At 38.0% G+C, this 16,148-nt stretch overlaps 1 protein-coding gene and 1 pseudogene across 3 annotated transcripts in view; one reads left to right on the top strand and one right to left on the bottom strand.

Moving 5' to 3' along the window:
- The window catches only part of KCNQ1 (potassium voltage-gated channel subfamily Q member 1), a 400,428-nt gene that overhangs the window by 229,810 nt on the left and 154,470 nt on the right, over nucleotides 1-16,148 (bottom strand). The gene's annotated exons all lie outside the window — the stretch shown is intronic.
- Nucleotides 2,431-3,457, top strand: LOC112606947 (annotated as a pseudogene). Its single transcript, XR_003115712.1, has one exon. The product of XR_003115712.1 is annotated as a 60S ribosomal protein L5-like (transcript).

The following is a 16,148-nucleotide window of genomic DNA, read 5'->3' as shown; positions in this document are numbered from 1 at the left end:
CAGCAGCTATAGTGGAGGCTCTTGCGAATGACTAAGATTTGAGGTGGCAGCCTCAGAGAATCACTTCTTGGGGGTAGATTCGATTGATAGAGTAGATGTATCTCTCAGAGACATGGTAGGAAAGCCAAAGAATGGTGAGCATAGCTGCCATTTAGAAACTACCTACACATGCAAGCATAACAGATTGGTTGAAAGGTTATAGTATAGACACACTAAGGAATACTATGCAACTTTAGCAATAAAATGAGAAAGATCTCTGTGAATGGATATTGAGTGATTTCTAGGAGATGTTAGGTGAGAAAAGCAAAATTCAAAAGAGCATATATAGATTAGTACTTTTTTGGGAAATGAGAAAATTATCATGTCTCATAAAGAACACACACACACACAAACTATAAACTAGAAAACACTGAAACTGGTTACCTATAAGGGGTAGGGGGAATTAGGATGGAAGAGATATGGATGAGAGGAAGATTTATCTCAGTAGCTCCTTTTGTTTAGTATTGACTTTTGGAAGTATGTTAATGTTATATGTATTTTAAAAATAAAATTAACAAGATAGGGACCACTCCTGAGATGGTGGAATGAGCACCTTGGTATAACCACTCCCTGAAAAGCAATGATAAAACTGGACAAAACTGTCAAAAACAACCATTTAAGAAGTCTGGAAATTAACCAAAGAAATATAAAAATTGAAAAGTGCTAATTAAATAAAAAAAAAATAAACCTTCCTAAGAATAGGAGGGTTTGTTCTGATTTAACATGGGGCTGCCATCTCCCCACCCAAGCTCAGGGGCACAGTAGATTTAAGGACCAGCAACCAAGAAGGCTCATCTGATGTTGAATTCCACAGAAAACCCTATGCACTATGTCAAGCAACAGCGATTTCAGTGGCAAATAATTGGAGGCAGCCAACATCACAGCAACCTAATGTTCCAATACTGGTTGGGCAAGCGACAGATTAAGAAAAATTTTAAAAGGAAGTCTGGAGATATGGAAGATTGTACATTCTCACAGGAGAGATCAGAGAGGTTTCCTGCTATCTACTTATCCTTGGCTGACTGTGAGACCTTTTGAAAACAGACAGTAAAATACAGGACAGAGTTGTAAAGTGCCTGAACTTTGAATGTCCCAACCCACACATAGATCCCCTCAGCAGAGGGTGGAAGATTCACTGGCTCAAGATGTTTAAACAAATGTCTGACTAATCATGGTTTAACCACTAGGTTATGCTGATCCAGGGGTGACACCAATGAAGCCGGGCTTACAAAACAAACATAAGAGTTAAAACAAACAAAACTGAGCAGAGACACCAGTGGCTGCACATTGCAGGAGAACACAGACGCTGCAGAATCCATGCAGAGAAGGCATAAACAAGCCAACAAACAAACGAGCAACAGAAATCATCCCTGGTTAGGGAGAAGAATTAGAATCCAGAGTTTCTATGATATATTATCTAAAATAAGTTTTTAACAAAAAAATATTATGAGATATGCAAAGAAACAGAAAATTGTGACCCTTAAACAAGAATAATGAGCAGTAAATAGGAATTATCTCTGAGGGGCCCCAAATGTTAGGGCGTAATTTCAAAATAAGTATCATAACTATGTTCAAAGAACCAAAAGAAACCACATTAAAGAATGAAAGTGTGATGACAAAGACTCATCAAATAGATAATATCAATAAAGAGATAGAAATGATAAAGTAAACCAAATAGAAGTTCTGTAGTTGTGAAATATAATAACTTAGATGAAAAACTCACTAGTGGGGCTAAGCAAATTTGACCTGGCAGAAGAATCAGTGAACTTGAACATGGATCCATAAAGATAATTCAGACTGTAGAAAGAAAAATAATGAAGAAAAATGAAGAGATACCCATTGGATACCATAATATAGTGGTCCCTAACCTTTTTGGCACGAGGGAACAGTTTTGTGGAAGACAATTTTTCCACAGCCAGCTGGGGGAGACTTTAGTTAGATTCTCATAAGGAGTGCACAACCTAGATCCCTCACATGCTCAGTTCACAATAGGATGTGCTCTCCTGTGAGAATCTAATGCCATCACTGATCCGACAGGAGGCGGAGCTCAGGCAGTAATGCTTGCTTGCCCACTGCTCACCTCCTGCTGTGTGGCCCAGTTTCTAATAGGCCACAGACTGGTACCAGTCCATGGCCCTAGGGTTGGGGAACCCCGTCCTAACAGGATGTGTAACAATGTATGTGTAATTAAGTTGTAATATACATGTAATTAAGAGTAGAAAACATATGTGGAATTAAAGAATAACAACATATGTGTTAATAAGAGTACTCAGAAGGAGAGATGAGAAAAGGGCAGACAAAAATATTTGAGTAGATTATTAACCTGAAGCAGATTGTTTTCACTTAAGTTGCTTATTGTAACCTCCAGATTACACTTTCAAAATAGGGGACCCTTCCCCCGCTTCCCAGCGCCGCTGGGCCTGCAGGTCTCTGTTGAGCCGCGGACGTGGGTCTCAGTTCCGCAGGATGGGGTTTGTTAAAGTTGTTAAGAATAAGGCCTACTTTAAGAGATACCAAGTGAAATTTAGAAGACGACGAGAGGGTAAAACTGATTACTGTGCTCACAAACGCTTGGTGATACAGGATAAAAATAAATACAACACACCCAAATACAGGATGATAGTTCGTGTAACAAACAGAGATATCATTTATCAGATTGCTTATGCCCGTATAGAGGGGGATATGATAGTCTGTGCAGCATATGCCCACAAACTGCCAAAATATGGTGGGAAGGTTGGCCTGACGAATTATGCTGCAGCATATCGTACTAGCCTGCTGCTGGCCCACAGGCTTCTCAATAGGTTTGGCATGGACAAGATCTATGAAGGCCAAGTGGAGGTGACTGGCAAGGAATACAATGTGGAAAGCATTGATGGTCAGCCAGGTGCCTTCACCTGCTATTTGGATGCAGGCCTTGCCAGAACTACCACTGGCAATAAAGTTTTCGGCGCCCTGAAGGGAGCTGTGGATGGAGGCTTGTCTATCCCTCATGGTACCAAACGATTTCCTGGTTATGATTCTGAAAGCAAGGAATTTAATGCGGAAGTACACCGGAAGCACATCATGGGCCAGAATGCTGCAAATTGCATGCACTACTTAATGAAAGAAGATGAAGATGCTTACAAGAAACAGTTCTCTCAATACATAAAGAACAGCATAACTCCAGACATGATGGAGGAGATGTATAAGAAAGCTCATGCTGCAATATGAGAGAATCCAGTCTATGAAAAGAAGCCCAAGAAAGAAGTTTAAAAGAAGAGGTGGAACCGTCCCAAAATGTCCCTTGCTCGGAAGAAGGATCCGGTAGCTCAAAAGAAGGCAAGCTTCCTCAGAGCTCAGGAGCGGGCTGCTGAGAGCTAAACCAAACAATTTTCTATGATGATTTTTCAGATACAGGCAATAAACTTATGGACAGAAAAAAAAATAAAAATGAATGGGGGAAATAAACCAATAAAGGAATTAAAATGGTACTCTAGAACATATCTATTCAACATGCAGAAGGCAGTAAAGGAGGAAGAGAGGAACAAAAGTGATATGAGACATATAGAAAATAAATAACAACATGGTAGATATAAATCCTTCAGCATCAATAATTATATTACATATAAGTGAATTAAAAACTCAATAAAGGGCAGAGATTGCCAGACTGCCTTAAAAGCAGGATCCAAATATATATGGTCTGCAAGAGTCACACTTTAGATTCAAAGACATAGTTGAAAGTAAAATGGTGGAAAAAGATGACATGCAAACAGTAATAAGAAAGCTAGAGTGACTGTACTAAAATCAGACAAAATTGGCTAAGTGCAGTGGCTCACACCTGTAATCCCAGCATTCTGGGAGGCCAAAGCAGACAGAACACTCGAGGTCAGGAGTTCAAGACCACCCTGGCCAACATGGTGAAACCCTGTCTCTACTAAAAATTAGCTGGGCATGGTGGCAGATGCCTATAGTCCCAGCTACTTGGGATGCTGAGGCAGGAGAACCACTTGAATCCGGGAGGCGGAGGTTGCAGTGAGCCAAGATCACGCTACTGCACTCCAGCTTGGGCGACAGAGTGAGACTCCATCTCAAAAATAAAATAAAATAAATAAAATCAGACAAAATAGACTTTAAAAACAAGCTGCGTTATTAGAGATATTGAGAAACATTTTACAATGTTTACAAGAGAGAAAATTTAACAGGAAGAAATAGAAATCATAAACAAAAATCATAAATAAAAATTTATAACAGCTAAAAACACAGCCCTAAAGTATATGAAATAAAACTGTCAGAACTGAAGAGAGAAACAGGCAATTCAACAATAATAGACAATTTAACAATAATAGTACGAACTCTTTCATATCCTTGTTGATTTTCTGTCTTGTTGTTCTATCAGTTATTCAGAGTGGGGTACTGAACTATTACCCAACCACTACTGTTGGATGAAGTGGTGGGAGGTGAGGCTATGTGGCACTCTGCTTAATATCCTCCCCTGTTCTGGTGTCAGGGAGACAAATGTGGAGCTGACTTTTCGTCAGAAACAGTGGTACACAGAAAGTAGTAGGGTTACATATCCGAAGTGCTCAAAGTAAAAAAAAAAAAAAAAAAAAAAAAAAAAAAGTTGACCAAGAATACTGTATCCAGAAAAGTTTCTTTCAAAAATAAGGCAAAATAAAAACATTTCTAGATAAACAAAAACAGAATTTCTTGTTAGCAGACCAGCTTTGTAAGAACTACTAGAGGAAGTTCTTCAGGAAAAAGCAAGTGCTCCTAGTAAGTTCACATGTATCCAAAAGCAAAGAACAAGGAGGTAAATAGGAGCAAAGCTGTTCTAGAGTAAGGAAATGCCACCAGTTAGTAACTCAAATCCATAAAAACCAAAAAAGTAGATCAAACATATGATATAAGGAGGTTAATAAAACAGAAACTAGGAATATATACTTGCTCTCCTTTCAGCTTCTTTAAAGATGTATCATTATACAATACGATTATAATAGTGCATAATGAAGATGTAATATATGTAACAATAATACCACAAAAGTGGTAAAACTGAATAAACTCATACAGGAATAACTTCTATATCTCACCAGGATTAATATAAATATGAAGTAAATTTTGAGACAATACATAAGGTAAGCCCTAGAGAAAACACTAATAACAAATAGAATATTGAAGAATCATAAACGAAAATTTATATTAGAAAATATTCACTAGATGGAAAAGAAAGCAGCAAAGGAGAAATAGAGGAACAAGAAATAGTACATAGAAAAGACAAAAAGTAAAACTGAGGATGTAAATATAACTATATCAGTAATAACATTAAATGTGAATGGATTACACAATCTAATCAAAGGCAGGAATTGTCAGACTGGATTTGAAAAACAGGATCCATCTGTGTTCCATCTATATGAGGCATACTTTAGATGAAAACTGCCGACTGAAAGTAAAAGGATGGAAAAATATATATCATGTAAGCAGCAACCATAAGTAACTTGAAGTGCTATAATAAAGTCAAAGGAGACTTTAAGAATGTTACTGAAGTTAAATGTGAATATCTCACAATAAAATGTCAGTTCATGAGAAGATATGATTATAAACATATATTCACCTAACAATAGAACTAAAACATATGAAGCAAAAACTGACAGAACTGAACAGAGAAATAGTCAGTTCAACAATAGCAGTTGGAGACTTCAACACTCCACTTTCAATAATGTGTAGTAGAAGAAAGAAGATCAATAAGGAAATAGAAGATATGAGCAACACCATAAACCAACTAGATTCAAAAGGTAATTATAGAGGACTTCACCCAACAACCAACATTTAATATACAGTATTTTCAAGTGCACATGAAGCATTCTCCAAGAAGGACCATATGCTAAGTCATGAAACAAACCTCCATAAATTTAAAAGGATTGAAATAATACAAGGTGTTTTTTTCTGAATATAATGGAATAAAAGTAGAACCCAGTAGCAAAGAAATTAGGGAAACATACACATGTGGAAATTAAACAACACTACATTCTTAAATAATCAATGGGTGAAAGAATTCACAAGGGAAATTAAACGTGCTTTGAGATTAATGAAAATGAAGATACAACATAACAGAACTTATGGGATACATTTAAAGCAATGCAGAGATGGAATTTTATAGCTATGAATGCCTGTATCAAAAAATAAGGCTTCAAATTAATAAGCGAACTCCCCACCTCAGGAAACTAGAGAAAGAAGAGCAAACTAAACCTAAAGCAAGTAGAAAAAAAAAAATAAATATTAGAGTAGAAATAAAATATGGAATATAAAAATAATAAAGTCAACAAATCCAAAACTTTGTTCTTTGAAAAGATCAGCAAAATTAACAAACCTTTGATAGATTGGTAAGAGAGAGGGAGAAGGAGAAGAAAAGAAAGGGAGAAAGGCGGAGGAGGAAAGAGAGAGGGGGAAGTGCATGAGGCGATGGAGGAGAGAGAAAAATCACTAAAATTGAAAATGAATGGCAGTTTTACAAATTAAAGGAAAAAAAAGAGGCTAGCTGCAGTGGCTCACCCCTGTTATCCCAGCACTTTGGGAGGCCAAGGCAGGAGAATTGCTTGTGGCCAGGAGTTCAAGAATAGCCTGCACAACAAAGCAAGACCCTATCTCTACAAAATATTTTTTGAAAAACAGCTGGTGTTGTGGTGCACACCTATCATAAGGTAAGGGGCAAGGATCACTGGAGACTAGATCAAGGTTACAGTGAGCTATGATTACACCACTCTATTCCAGCCTGAGCAACAGAGAGAGACTCTGTTTCTGAAAAAGAAAAGGAAAAAGGAATGAATGAGGGAAGTATACTACCAACCTGACAGAAATAAAAAGGATTATGAAGGAATACTATGAACAATTTTGTGCCAATAAATTACACAACTTAGATGAAATGGACAAATACCTAGAAAGATGAAAACTGACTAAGAAATAAGCAGAAAATGTGAATGGATCTATAACAAGTTAAAGAGATTGAATTAGTTATCAGAATACTAGTCAAAAAGAAAAGCCCAAGAGGGCCAGGTGGCCAAATATCTAAAGAATATAAATTCTTTATGAACTCTTCCAACAACAACAACAACAACAACAAAAAAAAATAGAAGAGGAGGAAAAATTTTCCAATACATTCTTTGAGTCCAGTATCACCCTGACACTAAAATCAGACAAAAACATGAAAAGAGAACTTATAAAATTTATTTTACCCATTTTAGGTATATAGTTCTGTGGCATTAGGTAAATCCACGCTATTGTGCTTTATTCTTTCTTGATGTTGTAAATGGGATTGTTTTCTTAATTATATTTTCAGATTGTTTTTGACAGTGTATAGAAATACTATTGATTTTTGTATCTCGTTACAATAACTGTGATGAAAATGATGTAAAAGCCTCAAAACCCTCAACAGAATACTAGCAAGTAAAATCAAGCAATGTTTAAAAAGGATTACACATTATAACCAAATGGGACTTATTTCAGGAATGCAAGGTTGAATTAACATCTGAAAATCAATTAATGTAATGCACCATTATCAATAGAATAAAAGACAAAACACCACGATTTCTGTCAGTCTGTTCAGACTGTTATAACAAAATACCACGAACTGGTGGCTTATAAACACAGAAATTTATTTTTTTTTGCAATTTTACAGGCTTGGAAGTTCAAGGTCAAGGCACTGGCAGATTCAGCGTCTGCTGAGGACCCACTTTCTGGTTCATGAACAGTTGTCTTCTTGTGTCCTCATATGATGGAAGAAAAAAAGGAGCTCACTGAGGTCTCTTTTACGAGGGCACTAATCCCTTCCATGAGGTCTCCACCCTCATGACCTAACCACTTCCCAAAGGCCTCACTTCCTAATACCAACATTGGGGGTTAGGATTTCAACATATACATCGTGAGGAAACACACATTCCGTCTATAGCAATTAACGATAGAATAAAAGACACAGAAAAGCATTTGGGTGATAAAATTCAATACCCTTCCATGATGGGAGAAAAAGCCGTACTCAGTATACTAGGAATAGAAAGGAACATCTTCAACCTGATAAAGGGCATCTATTAAAAATCACAGTTAATATCATACTTAACAGCAATGACTGAATGTTTCCCCATTAAGATCAGGAACCAGACAAAGAGATCTGCTCTTTCCACTTCTATTCAACATTTACTGAGTGTTCTATCCAGGACAATTTGGGAAGAGAAAGAATCCAGACTGGAAAGAAGTAAAACTACTTGGAGATGGCATAATCTTTGTGTTAGTTCAGTTTTGCATTACTATAAAGGTACACCCAAGGCTGGGTAATTTATAAAGAATATTTTAATTGGCTCACAGTTCTTCAGGCTATACAAGAAATACGGCACCAGCACCTGCTCCTAGTGAGGGCCTCAAGAAGCTTACAATCATGGCGAAAGGCAGAGGGGCAGGCATATCACATGGCAAGAGCAGGAGCAAGGTGGAGGGAGGTGGCAGGTTCTTTAAACAACCAGCTCTTAGCATAAACTACCACAGTAAGAACTCGCTGATTACCATAGGGATGGTACCAAGCCATTCATGAGGGCTCCATGCATGATCCAAACACCTCCCACCAGACCCCGACTCCAACATTGGGAATCATTTTAATATGAGATTTGGAAGGACCAAACATCCAAACCATATCACTGTTGTATACAGAAAACCCCAAGGAATCCATTGTGAAACAGTGATAACTAATGAGTTCAGTAAGGTTGCAGGAGACAAAATCAGTATACAAAAATCAATTGTATTTCTACACACTGTCAAAAAACAATCTGAAAATACAATTAAGAAAACAACTCCACGTACAACAACCTGAAAAAAGAGTAAAGCACAACAGTGCAAATTTACCTAATGCCACATAACTATATACCTAAAATGGGTAAAATAGTAGATTTTATGTATATTTTTACCATATTAAAGAAAAATAAAATACCTTGGGAATAAATTTAACAAAAGAAGTACAAAATTTATCCTCTGAAAATTACAAAACGCTGTTGAAAGAAAAGAAGATACAAATAAATGGAAAGACATTACATGCTCATAGACTAGAAGACTTAATATTGTTAAGATGGCAACACTCCCGGAATTGTGTTGATCTACAAATTTAACACAATCCTTACCAGAATCTCAGCTGGTTTCTTTGTAGAATAATAAACTGATGTTAAACTTCATATGAAAATGCAAAGGACCCGGAATAGCAACAATTTTCAAAAAGAAAAGTTGGAGGCTTCACACTTCCTGATCTCCAAAATGACTACAAAGCAACAGTATTCAAGAAAATGTGATACTGGCATGAGATAGATATATAGATCAAGGGAATAGAATCAGAGTGTTAAAATGGAGCCATACATCTATGGTCAATTGATTTTTGACAAGGATGCCAAGAACATTCAATGTGGAAAGAATAGTCAATCGAAACAATTGATATCCACATGAGAAAAATAAATTGGACCACTCCACATCATATACAAAAATTAACTCAAAGTGGATCAAAGACATAAATACATAACAGATAAAGCTATAAAATTCTTAGGGTAAACATAAGGGTAAATCTTTATGACCTTGGATCTGGCAGAGATTTCTTAGATATAACACCAAAGAACAAGGAACAACAACAAAAAAGTAGATATATTGGACTTCATAAAAGTTAAAAACTTTTGTGCTTCAAAAGACACCTTAAAGAAAGTGAAAAGACAACCTACAGATGGGAGAAAATATTTGCAAATAATTTATCCGATAGGGGACTTGTTACTGAATATATAAATAACTCTTACAACTCAAAAACAAAAAGACAAATATCCCAACTTAAAGAATGGATGAAGAATTGGAATAGACATTTCTTCAGTGATGACATATATATAGTCAATAAACACATGAAAAGATGCTCAACATGATTAGTCATAGGAAAATGTAAATCAAACCCAAAAGGAGGTACCAGTTAATAACCACTAAGATGGCTGTAATTGAAAAAAGATAATAGCAAGTGTTGGTGAGGATGTGGAGAAATTGCACAGTGCTCATATGCTAGTGGTGAGAATGTAAAATGATGCACCCACTTTGGAAATAATTGGTCAGTTCTTCAAAGAGATAGTTATCGGCCGGGTGCTATGGCTCACACCTGTAATTCCAGCTCTTTGGGAGGCCGAGGCGGGTGGATCACAAGATCAGGAGATCAAGACTATCTTGGACAGCATGGTGAAACCCCATCTCTACTAAAATACAAAAAATTAGCTGGGCATGGTGACACGTGCCTGTAATCCCAGCTATTTGGGAGGCTGAGAAAGGGGAATCGCTTGAACCCAGGAGGCAGAGGTTGCAGTGAGCTGAGATCGCACCACTGCTCTCCAGGTTGGCAACAGAGCAAGACTCCGTCTCAAAAAAAAAAAAAAAAAAAAAAAAGAGTTATCATCTGACTCAGCTTTCCATTCCCATGTGTTTTCATATCCCTTTCTTTTTTTTTTTTGAAACGGAGTCTTGCTCTGTTGCCCAGGCTGGAGTGCAGTGGCATGGTCTCAGCTCACTGCAACCTCTTCCTCCTGGGTTCAAGCAATTCTCCTGCCTGAGCCTCCCGAGTAGCAGGAATTACAGGCACTTGCCACCACGCCCAGCTAATTTTTGTATTTTTAGTAGAGATGGCGTTTCACCATGTTGGCCAGGCTGGTCTCAAACTCCTGACCTCAGGTGATCTACCTGCCTCGGCCTCCCAAAGTGTTGGGATTACAGGCGTGAGCCACCACCACACCCAGCCTTTCATATCACTTTCATGCCCAAGAGATATGAAGACACATGTCCACACAAAAACCCATATACACGTGTTCTAGAGGCATTTTTCCTAGTAGTCAAAACGTGGAAACAATCTAAAATGCTTATCAACAAATGAATGGATAAACAAAATGTTTATTCATTGTATATCATATGATGGTAGATTATTCATTCATAAAAGAATGAAGCACAAGGACTGGATGCAGTGGCTCACACCTGTGGTCCCAGCAGGTTAGGAGGCCAAGGCGGGCAGATCACCTGAGGTCAGGAGTTCAAGACCAGCCTGGCTAACATGGCGAAACCCCGTCACTACTAAAAATACAAAAATTAGCCAGGCGTGGTGGCGTGTGCCTGTAATCCCAACTACTTGGGAGGCTGAGGCGGGTGAATTGCTTGAACCTGGGAGGCAGAGGTTGCAGTGAACCGGTATTGCGCCACTGCACTCCAGCCTGGGCAACAGAGTGAGACTCTGTCTCGGGAAAAAAAAAAAAAAGATGAAGTATGAACCTTGAAAACATGATGCTAAGTGAAAGCAACCAGTCACAAAGGACCATACATTGTATGATTCCATTTATATAAAATGTCCAGAATAGGCAAACCCATAGAGAGAAAGATTAGTTATTGCCTAGGGCTGAGGGGGGATGGAATAGTGGGTTTGGAGTGATATTTAAAAGGCACTGGGTTTCTTTTTGGAATGATGAAGATGGAGTGGCAGTTGCACAGCTCTGGGGATACACAGGCACACTTCACTTTATTGCACTTTGTGGATATTGTGTCTTTAAAAAATTAAATGTGTGTGGTAAGCCTGCATTGAGCAAGTCTATCAGTGCCATTTTTCCAACAACATGTGCTCGCTTCATTCTGAGTCAGCATTTTTTAGCAATAAAGTGTTTTTCAATTAAGGTAGGCACATTGTTTTCTTAGACATGGGGCTATTGCACACTTAATAGACTACAATATAAACATAACTTTTATATGCAGTGGTAAACCAAAAAATTTGTGTGACTTGCTTTATTGCAGTATTTGCTTTATTGCAGTGTACTGGAGCCGAACCACAATATCTCCGAGGTATGCCTATACTAAAAACCATTCAATCATATTCTTTAAATGGGTGAATTGTATGTATATAAACTATTATCTCCATAAGGCTGTTAGAAAAAAGCTATAGGAGAAAATATTTGGGGTCCAGGGCCAAAGTCTTCTTAGACCTGACATCAGAAGTGCAATCCATAAGAAGGACACATTGAATCTCATCAAACTTTAAAATGTTTGCTCTATAAAGTACCTTGTTGAGATGATGACAATGAAAACTACAATGAGTAAAATATTTGCACCCTGTTTCTGACTTAGTATAAGTATCTAGAATATATAAATATCTCCCAAAACTCGACAGTAACAAAAAGTCTAATTGGGAAATTGGAAAATGGTATCAATAAGAATTTCACTGAATAGAACATAAAAATGGCAAACAGGCACATGTAAAGATGTTCAGTATCATCCTAATGAGGAAATGTACATGTAAACCGCAATGAGATCTCACTACACACCTATCTGAATGGATAAAATGAAAAACAGTGTGAACATCAAATATCAGCAAGAATGCAGAGAAACTACATCACTTAGACATTGCTGGCAGGAATGGGGAATGTGAAATGGTGCAGTCACTCTGGAAAATCAGTTTGGTAGTTTCTTATAAAACTAAACATGCAACTGCCATACAACTCAGCAGTTACCAGCGGCTTTTATCCCAAAGAAATAAAAACTTATGTTCACACAAGAACCTTACAAGAATATTCACGTCATCCTTATCAATGTATAAGGTTCCCATGGCTGCTGTAATACATTTCCACAAACTTAGTGGCTTAAAACAACACAAGCTTTTTTTTTTTTTTTTTACAGTTCTAGAGGCCAGAAGTCTGAAAAGAGTCTTAAGGGACTAAAAATCAAGGTGTCAGCAGGGCCGGTTCCTTCTGGAGGCTCCACTTCCCTTTCCTTGCCTTTTCTTCTGGAAGCTGCCTGCATTCCTTGGTTTGTGACCCCTTCCTCAAATCACATTGCCATTTCCTGCCCCTGCTTCCATGGCCACATAACCCTCTTTCTCTTCTATAGTCAAATATGCTTCTGCCTCCCTCTTATAAGGACCCTTGTGATTACACTGGACCCACTCAGACAATCCAGGATGATCTCTCCATCTCAAGGTCCTTCATTTAACACATCTGCAGAGTGCCCTTTGCCACAGAAGGCAATAGTCATAGGTTCCAGGAGTTAGGACCTGGCTACTTTGGGGGCCATTGTTCAGCCTACTATGATTTGTAATAGCCCAAATTGGAAATGACCCACATGTCCTTGGATGAGGGAATGGTTAAATAAACTGGGGTATATGTCCATATCATGAAATTCCACTCAGCACTACAATTTAGTGAACTGTCGCTATACAAAACAACTTGAATGAATCCAGAGAATGATGCTGAGCCAAAAGACCCAGTTTCTAAGATATTGTGTACGGTGTGATTCCATTTATATGGCATTTTTGAAAAGACAAAACTACAGAATCAGAGAACAGATGAGTGGTTGCCAGGGATTAGAGGAATAGGGTGGGAGAAAGTTGGTGTAAAAGGACAAACAATGGGAATCCTTGTGGTGATGGAAACACTCTGTATCTTGACTCTCACTGTTGACATCCTGGTTATCATATTGTGCTATGGTTTTAGAAGATGCTACCACTGAGGGAAACTAACTAAAGGGTGCATGGGATCCCTATTATTTCTTACCATTGCATGTGAATGTCTAAAAATAAAAAGCCTAAAAGTGTCATTTTTTAAAATGGGCAAAAGATCTGAATAAATATTTCATTAAAGAAGATATACAATTGAGCACCAAGCACATGGAAAAACGCTCAGCATCACTAGGAAAATGCAAATCACAACCACGATGAGGTAACCATTCCAATGGGACAGTATTTTTTTTTCTTTCTATACTTTCGTGGAAGAGGTGCTAGAGTTGGAAAATTATCATTTTTGCAACTACCACAATAAAGCCTGGTTTCCAAAAGCATTTAAATCTGGGGAGACTTTTTTTGATACGCAGCAGGGTATATGCATGGCCTTAAAGAATCTCCCCCAGATTTTCTATCGGTTGCAAGACAAAATATAGTAACCGTAGGGTAGAAAAGTGGATAATGCCTCAATTTGGTGATCAAAATAACATCTTCAATAAGGGGCAGATACACTGTGTGCCTCAGGATGTGGTACACTGAGAAGGACATCAGGTCACTTACAGAGTACACAACGTGGATCTAACCTGAGGAAACATCAAACTCCCCCAAGAAGTGGCAGACTGTATCTCTCAAAAATATCAGTGTCATAACAAGAGAAAGAGACTAGAAATGCTCCAGATTAAAGAAGACTGAAGAGACACATCTAAAGGCAATACTGACCCTGAACTGGATCTTTCAGTGGAGGAAAAAATGCTACAAAGGACATTGTCGTGGCAACTGACAAAATGGGAACATAGGCATTAAATTAGGTAAAAGTATTATATCGATGTTTAATTGCAGAAGTCGATAACTGTATTCTTGCTTTCAAAGATAATATCTTTATTTTTCAGAAATACACAGCAAAATGTTTAGGGGCAAAGGGCTGTGGAGTATGCAACTCACAGATGTTTCAGAAAAACATGTTATGTGAATATAATGTAGAGAAAGGGGTTCAAATGATAAAGCGAATGTGGCAAAATGCAACAATTAGTAAACTGGTAAGTCTTAGTGAAGGGTATATAGGTGTTTTATATCTCATGCTTGTAATTTTTCTGTAGTTCAAAATTATTGCCAAATAAAGTTTGTTTTGTTTTAAGAAAGAATCCTGAGGGACCACCTTAGCCCAGCAGGTCACAACTGGGGGCAATTTTGCCCTCCAGGGGACATGTGGCAACATGTCGAGATGTTTTTGGTTGTCATAACTGAGGGAATGATGCTGCTGGCTTCCTGGTAGAGGCCAGAGATGCTGCTAAACATCTTACAATGGACAGGACTTCCTCCCTCAACAAAGACTTATCCGGTACTAGATGTCAATAGAGGTACAGTGGAGAAACTCTGCCCCACTTGGCTGACAACAAGTCAACTCTGCCAGGATGGGTGGGCAGGAATGCCGGCCCGGAAAGAGGAACCCTGCCTGTGGAATTCAAGGTCAGACAACCCAAGAAAAACAACCTGGCCACATCACTGAAATTAACATGCCTATGCCTGTGTCATGGGCTGAATTGTGTCCCACAAGATTTGCAATTGAAGCCCTAGTCTTTAATACCTCAGCATGTGACTCAGCATATTTGGAGACAGGACCTTTGAAAAGGTGATGAAGCTACAATGAGGCTGTTAGGGTGGCCCTAATCCAATGTGACGGGTGCCCTTAAAGAAAAGGATATTTGGACACACAGAGAAACACCGGGGTGCAAGTGCACAGAGCAACGACCATGTGATGACACAGGAAGAAGGCAGCCATCTGCAAGGCAAGGAGAGAGGCCTCAGGGAAAGCAACCTTGCTGACACCTTGATCTCAGACTTCTATCCTCCAGAATTGTGAGAAATAAATGTCTGCCATCTAAGCCACCCAGCCTGTGGTATTTTTGTTATGGCAGCCCTAGCAAACTAATACATTCTGGAAATTTATCACATAGAAATAAAAGTTCTGTACATAGAAACAGGTTCAAGAACCTATGTTCAGAAACAAAATGAATTTTAAGCAATAGAGAACATCACAGAATATGTACACCAAAGGAAATTAAGCAGCGATTATAAATTTTAGAATAGAATTGAAATAGAAATAAAATTCAATTAGAGATAGAATTAAATCAAAATAAAATTGTTCCAGCAGCCTTAGGGACATTTTTACTATTTTACTGATTGAGAAAAACAAGATGCAGAAACCAGGTATGATATGATCCCATGAGTTTGGAAAACAATGATAATGCCTTCATTATGTCACATGTATTTTATTTCATTGAATATTATGTGAACATCAGGAAAAATGTTAGACAACAAATCCTAGATTATCAACATAGGTAACAGAGAGGAGGGGAGCCCAAGCAAACATAAGAAAAAAGTTCTGTACTGAAACACATCTATTCCATTCTACTCATCTGTAAAGTTAAAGTGAATATTAGAAAGTAATACAATATTAAGGACACTAAAAGTAAGAATAGCCCCTAGATTTGTGGTACAAGTGTTTGGAAGGAGAGCAGAGCTGATCTGGTGTTGATAGAGCCTGGGGCCAATTTGGCAGTAGACATAGACACAAGACTGCTGCATATGGGCCCTGGGTGAGCACTTACATGTTCTAACT

This window comes from Theropithecus gelada, chromosome 14 (assembly GCF_003255815.1).
Source record: "Theropithecus gelada isolate Dixy chromosome 14, Tgel_1.0, whole genome shotgun sequence".
Lineage (NCBI taxonomy): Eukaryota > Metazoa > Chordata > Mammalia > Primates > Cercopithecidae > Theropithecus > Theropithecus gelada.
This window is presented reverse-complemented; position numbering and strand designations above follow the sequence as displayed.